At 44.6% G+C, this 12063-nt stretch overlaps 1 non-coding gene across 1 annotated transcript; it reads right to left on the bottom strand.

The window, feature by feature from the left end:
* Window positions 1-7929: 7929 nt before the first annotated feature.
* trnai-uau (transfer RNA isoleucine (anticodon UAU)) lies at window positions 7930-8024 on the bottom strand. Its single transcript has 2 exons — window positions 7987-8024; window positions 7930-7965 (listed from the first exon to the last, which is right to left on the bottom strand). It is a non-coding gene; the product is annotated as a tRNA-Ile (tRNA).
* Window positions 8025-12063: the final 4039 nt, after the last annotated feature.

Raw genomic sequence — 12063 nt, 5'->3', positions numbered from 1 at the left:
TGCAGATGACAGGAGCGCCATTTTTCAAAGAAAGACGGCAGTGATGGATAGAAGTAAGGAAGACAAGAAGGAGAAGAAGGAAGGACGACTGAAAAGGAACAAAGGACTGAGCCTGAGAGAAAGAGTGAGAAGCTGAGAGGCTGAAGTCTGTGACTTTTCTCAGTCATTTCTTGCTGCCTCATACTTCATTTGCTGTTTTTGTCCAATCGTAAGGAGCTGCGGCGCGATTAATGACGTAAATACAGCGATTTGGCGATCGCCGTTCAAGGGAACGTTGGGCTGAGCGACGAAAACAACTTTTATCGTTTAATTCAACCTTTCGGAGGAGCGGCACAAATGTTCCAGAAATTATGGGAAAATCACGCCATCCCATATCTCACTTGCTGCAATATTTACCTATCGGGAATGGCGCACGCCGTGAATGCATCATTAGGGCTCGAGGTCCCAGCAATTAAAGGATTATAAAGATAGTGAAATAATTCTGGTCCAACAGCAGTTAGACCTTGTTCCACTGCTGATACAAAAAAACTTTTCTGTCCCTGCTCTGTCCACTTATCCCAGTTATTCACACAGAAAATGAGGCCGGTCCAGTATTGTAAAAACTTGGGGAGAGCAAAAATCTGTCTCATTCACCCGACAAGAACAAGCGTCGAACCAAATGGTAGCTGAGCACAGGCCTGGAGATTTCAGTGAATCAGCCGTCGGTGATATTAATCTCCCGATCAGGTCAATAAACACCAGACAGTTGTTTCAACCTCTCTGCCTGGTGCTGAATCCAGATATAAATTGTGGCAGGTGTAAACTGAGCAGCTCATCACTTCAACCACCTTCACGCTTCACCCTCGGATCAGTTTCACCAAAACCGCTTCCTGTTACTGGGTCAAATTCAATCTGATCGAGCGGATCAAAAACAAAAATCTCACTCATATTTCTCCATTCGCGCAGTCGGCAAGATTTGGTTCCAGATCATATTCCTGATTCTTGGAACACTAATCCCTGACTCGCCAGCACGGGATGCAAAGACAATTCTGATTGAACAGCAAAAACTGACGATTTCCAATAAAGTCCCGAGGACGAGATTTACTGCAGCGCTCACTGAAACCTCTGTGGGGAAACACCGTGGGGTTTCAAGGATTCCTCAAAATATTAAGGACCCGGATTTCAGTCAACACTCGGGAATGTGCTCCCAATATTTCTCAGTCACTTGGATGAAGGAATGGAAAGTTGCATATCCAAGTTTGCAGATGACAGTAAGATCGGGTGCACAGTTACCTGTGTGGATGGGATCAGGAAGTTACAAAGGGACAGAGACTCGCAAAACTGTGTTGAATGGAGTTCAATGTGGGGAACAGTGAGGTAATTCACTTTAGATCCAATCAATCGGAAAATGTTCTCAATGTCGAGAGCTTAGGAACAGTGGAGGAGCAAAGGGATTTGTCTGTCCATTTGGAGAAGTACTTCGCTATTGGCCGCGTGGACTCATTTAAAGCCAGCGAGTAAAATGACTGTGGTCGGATTGAAATCTACAATCTTCTGATCGCATCACAATTACCCCCGGAGTCAGACGCCTGATCCATTAGGCCACGCGGCCAATAGCGAATTACTTCGCCAAATGATCTTAAACACGGGGCAGGGTTAGTTAAGACTCTGCTTGTATCTTTCACTTCCTTTCACTTTGTTGATGTTGTTCATTTATTGTTTTCTATACTTTAGCAAGTTAGTTCTACTGTTTCCGACTTATCAGGAAACTGAGAACTGAACTCCCGCTGGGTCTCCGAGAAACCTACAATCAGAATAAACAATGTTCAAATCTTTGATCAAAATGTTTCGCCTCCAAAGCGAATCTCTTTCGCACTCAGTCTGCACAATAGAGAGAGGGGAAATACAAAAAAAGTCAACTCGGTAAACTAAAAATGTACACGGAGAACAACACCGAACGGAGAAGGTGAACAGAGTTTACTATCCAAGCCTGACGAGACGAGTGGTCGCAATCTATCCTGTAAAATACGAACAATCCCCAATTCTGCTGGGTGTGATTATTATTTTCTGATTTTCTTTTTTTTGGTAAATATAAACGCGGACGGGATCCCGCACCACGGGGTAAACGGGTCAGATCCAGACCTGGCGCTCAGTGTTAATGTTAATATTGAGCACGGGATTCTATCCGTGTAATAACAAAATCGCGGGTTTCTTGCTATATATTCGACACATCCCCGTGCTGTGTGTTTAATCAGGGCAGGGAATGTTTTGCTGGTTTAGTGATATTCATTTTTCAGGAAATTTGTAAACTCGTCTCGAAACATGAGTTTTCCAGTTTCTATTTCGCTAAATGGAGTTGAGGTGCAGATCAGCGATGAGCTGCTGTGACTCCGCCGCGCCGGTTGAACCGGAATTAGACGTTTCAGTGAAGTGAAGTGAACCGTCTCAATCCGGTTTATTTCTTTATTTATAACATTGGTTATTTTGAGTGACAGATTGATCGAAAATCCATTGAGAGTTCAGTTGTCAGTTTTAAGATAAGTTGGAATCTGAAGAAGATAAAAAATAAGGAAAGAAAAAACATTACAAAGGTCAAAAGTAGAACTGATACAATCACCTTGACTCCGTTTTTAAAGGTGATTCGTTCTCCCTGGAGCCCGTTCAATATTTATCCCTTCAGCCACATCACTATAATATATTATCTGGTCATTGTTACATCGATGTTTTTGGGACCTTGCTTTGCGCAAATTGGCTGCCTCGTTTGCGACATGTCAGAAGTGACCACCATTCAAAAATTGCTTCATTTTCTGTGAAGCGCTTTTCGATGTCTGAGTGGTGAAGGGCGCTATCGAAATGCAATCTTTCTTCCCCTGGCCCTTGTGCTCGGTACCATAATGGAATCGTGTCGACATGCGCACGCGGCGAACTTTGGGGGAAAAATTAGAAAAGAGCCATTTTTCGGCATAGGTCGCGTGATGCGCTGTTTCCCTTGCCCAATGACCCATGTGCAGGCAGGACGCAAGTTTCGGCTGGCCCGATGACTCACCTGCAATCAGCGTTCCATTCCGGGCCTTGCAATTTGAATGGGTGCTATTCGCACTTCCCACCACCAGTGGGAGCTCAATCTCTTCAAGGGAGGATGTTTCTTCGAAATCTCTTCAAGGTAGCTGGTACCTGTTATTTGCTGAAAATAACAGTCTACTGTCTGCACGGAGTCTGAACGGAGATCAAACATCGCACACGTAAAACACAGACGCAGGTTCCATCCCTATGTTTGGACACTGATGAGTTATGTTGAAACATTGAATAAATGTTGCACGCAACTGAATCCCTCATCCTCCAATCTGCACGCCAAACCTCAGCAATCTGCCGATCTGAGTTGGTACCAGGCCTGGAGAGTGCATCCACCAATGTTCTCTGCTGATGCTGAGAGACCTTACTGCAAGAGGTGGACAGAAGGAGGGACATCCTATATCCGCAGAGTTTGGGTGAGGTGAGTGGGTGCCGGGCGCAAGAGGCGGCATCAATCCAAAAGGCAGCGGGAGGCAGCCGGGGACGAAGTTAATGCCAGGGGAACAGCAACATGGACTTGGATGCAGTGCAGGAAGAATTTCAATGCTTTGAAAATGAGTCGTCAAGGTGAGTTCGGTCAACTCTCAAGTGACGTCTCCTACAACCTGCAACACGCCCGATACCATCCAATCCGCCACATGCGAACAAACTCTTCACATCAGTGCTCAACTCTTTTAACCAGGGACTTCTTCTCACCCTTGCACATTACCACTGTTGCAAGCCGCACACCCATAACTCGCAGGTCACACACACTGGCAGCTATTAAACCATGAGAGGCACATCACACAGGCACACAATCCGAAGATGGCGCATAACAGGAGGCCGCAAGTGGAAGTGACATTTAGCCCGACAAGCCTGTTCCACCTTTCAGTGAGATCATGGTTGAGCTGTGACGTCACTCCATATACCCGTCTTTGACACATATCCACAAATAATCTTGGTTCACAGACATCTGTCAATCTCAGATTTAACATTCTCAAGTGAGCTAGCATCAACTGCCGACTGCAGAAGGGCGTTCCAAACGTCCCCCAAACTTTCCGTGTAGAAGCCGAGGTTTTGTGGATGCAACACACCTGGTGAAAAGAAAATGTCTCAAGGTGTTTAGCAGATTGAAGCTGAATATGAATTTATCCCAATTCACGCGATGTCATGAATGCAGAATGAAAATGCTCCTGCATTGGGCGGTAATCGAACCCCAACTTCCTTTGGGGCAGGTAAGAATTCGACCAATTTTACACAAAAAGACCAAGCAGCAGTTGGCTTCATGTGTTCACATGGAAATCTGTCTGAGAGAACATACAATCTTACAGGCCAAAAATGAGGCTGTTTGATGACAACATCACGACCCGGTGGCTCAAGTGGCGCAATCGGTTAGCGCGCGGTACTTAGAGAACGACATCAGGCTCAATCAATGCTGAGGTTATGAGCTCGAGCAGTTAAACCTTTTGCATCTGAATATTTCCACCGGAGTTCAAGGTACAGCTGGTTTGTTCCATGAACCATCTCCTTCTTCGTGTTCTTATGTGGGAAAAAAAGGTGCTCTGGCCGGCCGTATTGCAACAGCAGCTGTGAGTTTAGTTGTTAATCGGCTGGAGAGTGGGCGATTGGCAACAGCATGAAATGGGAAAGGAGGCGCCACCAGATCTTTAAGTCTAAACAACCGAACACACAATTTTTCTTTTCGTGAAACAGGCATTCTTCAGTTTGAAGTGTCATATAGGAATATGGGGATCGGGCTGGAAATAGATTCGAGGTCTAAAATCAGCCATGATCTTATTGAATGGCGGAGGAGGCTCGCGGGGCCGTAAGGCCTGCTCCTGCTTCTATTTCTTATCTTCTGATGGAACAGCTGACCCGCTCCTCGTGGCTTGGCTGTTTGTTTTGCAATATCCCGACCCGCCTATCCGCTTGACCCAATTTGTTGCTCCAACTTTCACATTCAACTTGTTTCACTTCCTGGTCATGTGATAAAAATAGCGGCGTGCAGAAGGTTCATAGCCCGCAGGAAGATCGACGGTGGAAGGAATGAAAGCAGCGATTTTGCGTCGCCACCAATGAAGAAACGCACACTTTTCCTTTATTTTTTGTTGTTCTCTCTTAGAGTGAACTTTGGGGAAAGTGCAGCGAACTTCGGTGACTGTAAAATCACCAGGGGTTCTGGCTGCACAGGCTGAAATTGGCGACATCGGCATCTGAGAAGCTGAAATGGTGAACATTGTTCCCGAGTTTCGGTAAGAGGAAGCACGGATTGATTTGTAGCGCTGAATGTCTCTGCATTCTACCGCCCACGGAGATGATGCTGGAAGTGTCTGCAAGGAGTGGGTGGGGGATAAAAATTATCTAATTTATTCGAACAAAGAAATCAGATCAGCCCAACTAAACTCAGTGTTAACCATCCAATTGACAAGCTGCAGATAACAGCACTAATCCAAACATTTCCAAGTAACTATGGAAAAGACTCATTTGAAGCAGTTTAGACACTAAGCAATCTCTGTCCAAACAAGGGACGGGTGGTGTGAACGGGCAATCAGTGGTCTTTCTAACAGATCATCTACTGTCCAAATGTTTCTGGTAAAAATGGTGATCAGAGAAGATCAAAGTCCTTTTCTGAGAATGCTCACCAAAGGTCGACATATTGACAACACATCGCAGGCATCGTCTCTTCAGCAGTTGTTGCTCCAGTTGACTGGCAGAACTTGACAGCTGTTCTAAAATTGCTCGCATTAAAAGGGACTTTGAACCCGAGACACTCAAATCACTTCTTCACCTAAAGGTCTGATGGTCTACCGACTGAGCTATCAAGGCGCGTGGTTATAGCTGTTTCCATCATTCAGATTCATAGAAATAGAATCAGAAATTTACGGCACAGAAGTAGGCTATTCGGCCCATCGTGTCTGTGCCGGCCGAAAAAGAGCTATCCATCCTATTCCCACTTTCCAACTCTTGGTCCGTAACCTTGTAGGTTACGGCACTTCAAGTGCATATCCAAGTGCTTTTTAAATGTGATGAGAGTTTCTGCCTCTACCACCCTTTCAGGCAGTGAGTTCCAAATCCCCACCACCCTCTGGGTGAAAAGAATTCTCCTCAACTCCCCTCTAATTCTCCTACCAATTACATAAATCTATGCCCCCTGGTTATTGACTTCTCTGCTAAGGGACATAGGTCCTTCCTATACACTCTATCTCGGCCCCTCATAATTTTAAACACCTCAATTAAATCTCCCCTCAGCCTCCTCTGCTCCAAAGAAAACTTGCCACTTTCCCTTGAATGCAATGGGCTCTTACTTTTCTTACCAGTCTGCCATGTGGGACATTGTCAAAAGCCTTGCTAAAATCCATGTAGACTACATCAAACGCGCTACCTTCATTGACCCTCATGATTTTATATCATGTTCTTCAGAGCCAAGAAATCCACATAGATCATGTCCACCGGCTACGACCATGTACTGTATAGTTGGTCTGTTTTGTAAACGGATCTGAAGCCACCTAAAGCAGTTTCCTGCCAAATTTTCCTTTCAGCAGAGAACAAGATAAAACTTGTCAGTGGCTGCAAGAGTTTCCAATCGGTTTAGTGGGACTCGATGCCAGCTACAGAATGTGAATCTTGAGGATGGCCATTGCCTGCTGTTGGCAGAATTCATATACTTCAATGAAATTCAACCTGCAGTGCTCTTCAAAGGAGCTCTTCAACCATTGATTATTCTCCAACAGAAAAAGGCTGCTCACAATTAACACCATGGGACACTTAGGGGAGGGCAAGCACTTTACAGTTAAAAAGCTTCATCCGATATTAACATCCCTCTTTAAATTCATTCTTTACTTCTAATTTGTAATGTTTTTACAGTTTGGTCAGCTTTGAGATATGTTTGCATTGGTTTATAGATTTAATGTATCTGATTCAAAAGATACACTTCTGAAAAAAGGATTAAGAATTTCTAACCTAAGAGATATAGAATATAGCTACTAGAACTTCAGATTTTAGAATTCATTTCTATTATACTTTTAGATAAAGTTAAAAGTTCTGTCTACTAAGATCTGAATATTTTCAATTTAACTATTTTATGTACTCATTTTAAAAAAATTGTTATTGATCTGATAATATCAATTATATATCTGTTTCTTGGCACTGAAGAACATGATATAAAATCAAAATCAAATTTAGTGCAAATTATGATATTTAGTGCACAAAGAAATATGTTAAACCTTATAATAAATGAAGCTGCAAGCACATAATCAACTTGGAACACAAACAGCTAAATTCATGGTCGGTCTCTGAATTATCCCTTGTGGCCGTCGACCTCGGGCGAGGATCCGATTTATAAAATTCTCAGTACCGTTTTGAGGAGAATCTGATGTAAGAAACATGGAGAGGAAATTCGTGAGTTTACAATTCTTCTTGTTTGTGCCAAATGTCCTGTCATTCGTTAGCAGCAATTAAAAACAATCACTTTACCCAGTGGCTCAAAAGCCAGACTTGTCCCACACGTGAGCTGGAAAAGGTCTCTCGACCTGTCAGCGGATCAACAACTGAAAGCGGAATAATTCCACCCGTTACTCAGTGACTCCGGCAAACACATTTACCTTCCGAATTTTCCTACACGACATTTCAAACCGAAGAATGTCTGTTTCACGAAAAGAAAAATTGTGTGTTCAGTTCATTAGATTTAAAGATCTCGTACCGCCTGATTTCCCATTTCATGCTGGAGGCAATCGCCCCCTCTCCCGCCTATTAACAAATAAACTCACACCTGCTATTGCAATAATGCTGGCCAGAGGACCCCAAATGCCCACATGAAAACACGAAGAAGGAGATGCTTCATGGAACATTCTCGCTGCACCTTGAACTCGGGTGGAAATGTTCAGAAGCAAAAGGTTAAACTGCTCCAGGTGAGGTTCGAACTCACAACCTCGGCATTTCTCAAGCCGAATACTGTTATATAAGTACCGCGCGCAAACTGATTGCGCCACTGGAGCCGCACGTGTTTAAAGCGCCCAGCCAACAACCGCATGTGCGGCCGGTGAGACTGTCTGTTCTTCCAGTTTATTTCCAAGTGGACACATGCAGCCAACTGCCGTTCGGCCATTGATATTTTCGTGGTCAAATTCTTGCCTGCTGCACAGGAAGCGGGGGTTCGATTACCGCCAAATGCAGGAGCATTTTCATTCTGCTTTCATGACACCGCGTGAATTGGGATAAATTCATATACAGCTTCAATCTGCACAACATCTTGAGATATGTTTTTTTCTCCATTTGTGTTGCGTTGACGAAAGCTCGGCATTCGGTCCTCCAGAGCTGAAACAGGTCGAGAATTAAGTCAATCCTGCCTTCTGCATCGCTGAAACGATGTGAGAAACAAATGAGTGAATTTTCAGCAAAAGTGGAGACAGAACACTGCTCGATTGGGATTTGAACCTGGGACGTGTCGCACATACAATCAGCAAAACCGCCTGCATTGAGAATTATTCCCCTCGACATACCAACCGCCATGAATAGGGCCGTGCAGCCAGTGCACAATTCGCAACCACCCACAGCCGACCACCCAGCCTTGCAGACCACTTCTGAACATCCAATCGCGTTTTCTATTCCGATGTACAGCAATGTTCAAGTTGAGCACTAACTATTTCAAGTCACCAATATCCGGCTCTCTTTACCACATTCGTTTTGAATTTACCACTTGCATTATCAAGTAAAACTTTGCAGAATTTATTGCTCCAAAGCTACATTGTCATCTGTCTCGCCATCCGCAGGTTATACACTGTACCATAAGTATAATAAAAATGCTATTTTTTCACTGTGAGGCCGAAGAGCGATACGTTTGGAGACATTAGCTCCGAATTCATCAGCTGGGTTGAATCTTTGCTTTTCCAACCGTCTCAGTCTTTCTTTCTTTACCCTTCTCTGTTGGTTTTGCAGGCTCGATCAAACTTGGCCGTTCAAGGCAGCCTGAGAAGTCCATCAGGGGAAAATACAAAGAGACAAGAGACTGAGACAGGGAGAGATAGAGAGATTAAAGTACAGGAACAAAGAGTATAAATTTCAACTTGTGTGAATTAGCAGAATTTAAGATGGAGCTGGGAACAATTCCTTCATGCATTTTGAAATCTTGCAAGAGACCATCGGGCGCTCGAGTTGGAAAATTGATCATTTAGTTTGAACTCAAGCAGGTGCGATGCAAGAAAAATGCGATAATCCCGAGGAAAACCCGATTAGATAACAAGTCCCACGGCTTAACCATTCAGCCATTGCTGTACGAGTGCACATTAGAATGCGTACGGTTATCAGAGGCGATCTGGCAAACTGTAAATTCGTTCAGACAGGTGTCCAAAGCGACATATGTAATTTGTTGCCGTTCATGGCATTGTTGGTTAAGCAGGAGAAATCTCGCTTCTTTTGCAAGTTAGTTGCATTCGATTCCCGGCCATTACAGAAACTTTTTGCATTGTGCACCCATGAGATTTCCTGAATTCGGATCAATTCACATTCAGATTCAGTCTACACACCATTCTGAGACATTTTTTGTTCTGCCCGTATGTTGTGTCGACAAACCCTTTGCATTCTGTCTTTTGGTTCTCAAACATGCTGTCATTAAAAATCAATTCTGCCATCCTCAACGCTGAAACGATGTGAGAAACCAACTGGTGATTATGGACTAAAATAGTGACACAGAGGGCGCTCGTTTGGTATTTGAACCAAATGCTCATCTGTAATTGGAGATTCTCGCATTTCAATCTCCATCTCCGGGCTGCACCTGAATAAATCCGTCAGCTTGTGATTCTTTGCGAGAGAGCGGGAGATGTTTAGAAATGTGCTGAAGATTTCCCTACATTCATTAATATTGCACATTCTAACATACATTTGATAATGGACTTTCACACAGACTTTCAACCCTTTTTGTTTATTGATCACATCCTGCTGGAGGGAGGAGCGCATTGGTACATCCGGGTTTATTGGATAGACTGTGCTTGTGCGGGGAGCAAAGGGCCAAATGGCCGAGGGGACCTGTTTGTTCCCCAAGTCCATCACAGCCTCAGACTGACGAAAGGAAGTGGAGTTACTGATGAAATGGGCGAAGAAGTAGTTATTGAGTAGATTTTGAAGGTAGGAGGGTCAGTTAGCAATGTCACTTTTCCCCAGTTCTGCCACTTCCTTTGCTATTTACAAGCCTAAATTACGATTATCTCTTCTCCCCGCTTATATTGAATGGCCCGCCGTGAGTTTTTGTAATTTATGTTGTTTGTTTAAAGCTCGGTTTTACGATGAACCGATGGACGTCAAAACCTCCCGTGGATGGAGGACGGGTTGATTTTATGGAAGGGGCAAATCTCACTTGGCAGGAAAAGGGACCTTCAACCGAATGCACAGAAATAACTCCGTTAGTGAACCCCGGTCTACAGAAGCGATCATAACACTAAACACTTCACAAGCCTGATCACAAGAGCCTACACTGGAGACTACCTTCCTGACTGAAATCTGCGTGTGGGAGTTAGGCCTGAATCGGTCCCCTTCAGTGTGAAGCGGCCCGGCAGGCGGCTGGCAGACCCTGCTCGGAATGGGACTCGATTCACTCCTGCATTAATGGCTGGTTCAGAAACCGCTCTGGCTGCTCCTGCTCCCACACTCTGGGTACTCTTCTCTCTTCTGGATCCGGCTCCAACTCTTTACTGTAGACTGGAGCGCGTCAGAACTGTGTGCAAATCCAGACCCGAGTACATCGACTCGGGGACTGGCGATTAGTTTTATATTGGGTCATTGTTTAAGGTATCGGCTGTTCAAAGTTTGTGTAATAGTAATTATCATAATTATTTCCAGCTCCTCCTGCTCACTGGCGCTCGGTCCTTCACCCTGTGATATTCCCTCAGTCTCACGATATATATCCTCTCGAGAGGGTGCACCTGGGCTGGTGATGGAAACGGTGAATCAGGTACAGCAATAGACGCTTCGGAGTTACCAAGCTTACTGTCATATCCTTACTTCTTTAAATGGTGGGAGACCTTATAATTAACAACAACTTACACTTACATAGCGCATTTAACATACTAAAATGTCCCAAGACGCTACACAGGAGCGCAATTAGATAAAATTTCACACAGATCCACAAAAGGAGATATTCGGACAGGTGAACGAAAACTTAGTGAAAAAAGGGCGGTTTTAATGAGCGTCATACAGGAGGAGAGAGAGGAGGAGGGGTTTAAGTCGGGCATTCCAGAGATTTGGGCCCAGGTAGCTGAAGCCAAGACCGCCAATGGTGGATCGATTAAAATCAGGAGTGCACAAGAGATCATTATTTGAGGAACGCAGTTATCTCGGGGGGTTGTGAGGCTGGGGGAGGTTACAGCGATAGGGAGAGGCGAGGCAAAGGAGGGATCTGAACACATGGATGAGATTTTTTAAATCGAGGCATTGGCGGAACGGGAGCCAAAGTCGGTGAGCGAGCACAGGTGTGATGGCCAGTTTCAAAGCTGAGCACCGTGTGCAGGATCGGAGGGACAGTGCGACTCGGGATAATTGGCCTGGGGCAGTGAGAACACATCTTGGGCATTAAGATATTCAATATCTGAAAGAGACAGGGAGATGAAATATTTATGTCAGTTATCCTGGCATCTGCAAAATCCATCGTCTCTCAGTGACCAACATCTTTCTTACCCTCTCCTTCCTTTCCTGGTAATGTGTTTTTTTCAGTCGTTTCATTTGCTTCCAACATCTAATTCCCCCGACATTTGGTGGAGCAGAGGATGCTGGAGGAAAATAAAAGACAGAAGCAGACGGAGATGGCAGGTGAAACTGGCAGAAAATGTGAGCGTCACTTGCTTCAAATGAGGCCTGAGTGGCCGGCGTTGCCTTGCACCTTTCCGAGGAGATGCGTTGATCAGGTAGGTGTGTTTTGGAAATGGAAACAGTTACACCAGCAGCTTGTAATAGTATTTCCCCTCACTGTCCACTTCATGTTCATGCCTACCCGCACTTGGTGCTTTCATTCTCTGAAGAAGTCTTTCGTGTTCTTCCAGTAAATTT

Source organism: Heptranchias perlo, unplaced genomic scaffold (assembly GCF_035084215.1).
Source record: "Heptranchias perlo isolate sHepPer1 unplaced genomic scaffold, sHepPer1.hap1 HAP1_SCAFFOLD_44, whole genome shotgun sequence".
Taxonomy (NCBI): domain Eukaryota; kingdom Metazoa; phylum Chordata; class Chondrichthyes; order Hexanchiformes; family Hexanchidae; genus Heptranchias; species Heptranchias perlo.
Note: the sequence above shows the minus strand (reverse complement) of the source record. Positions and strands in the feature narration are given on the sequence as shown.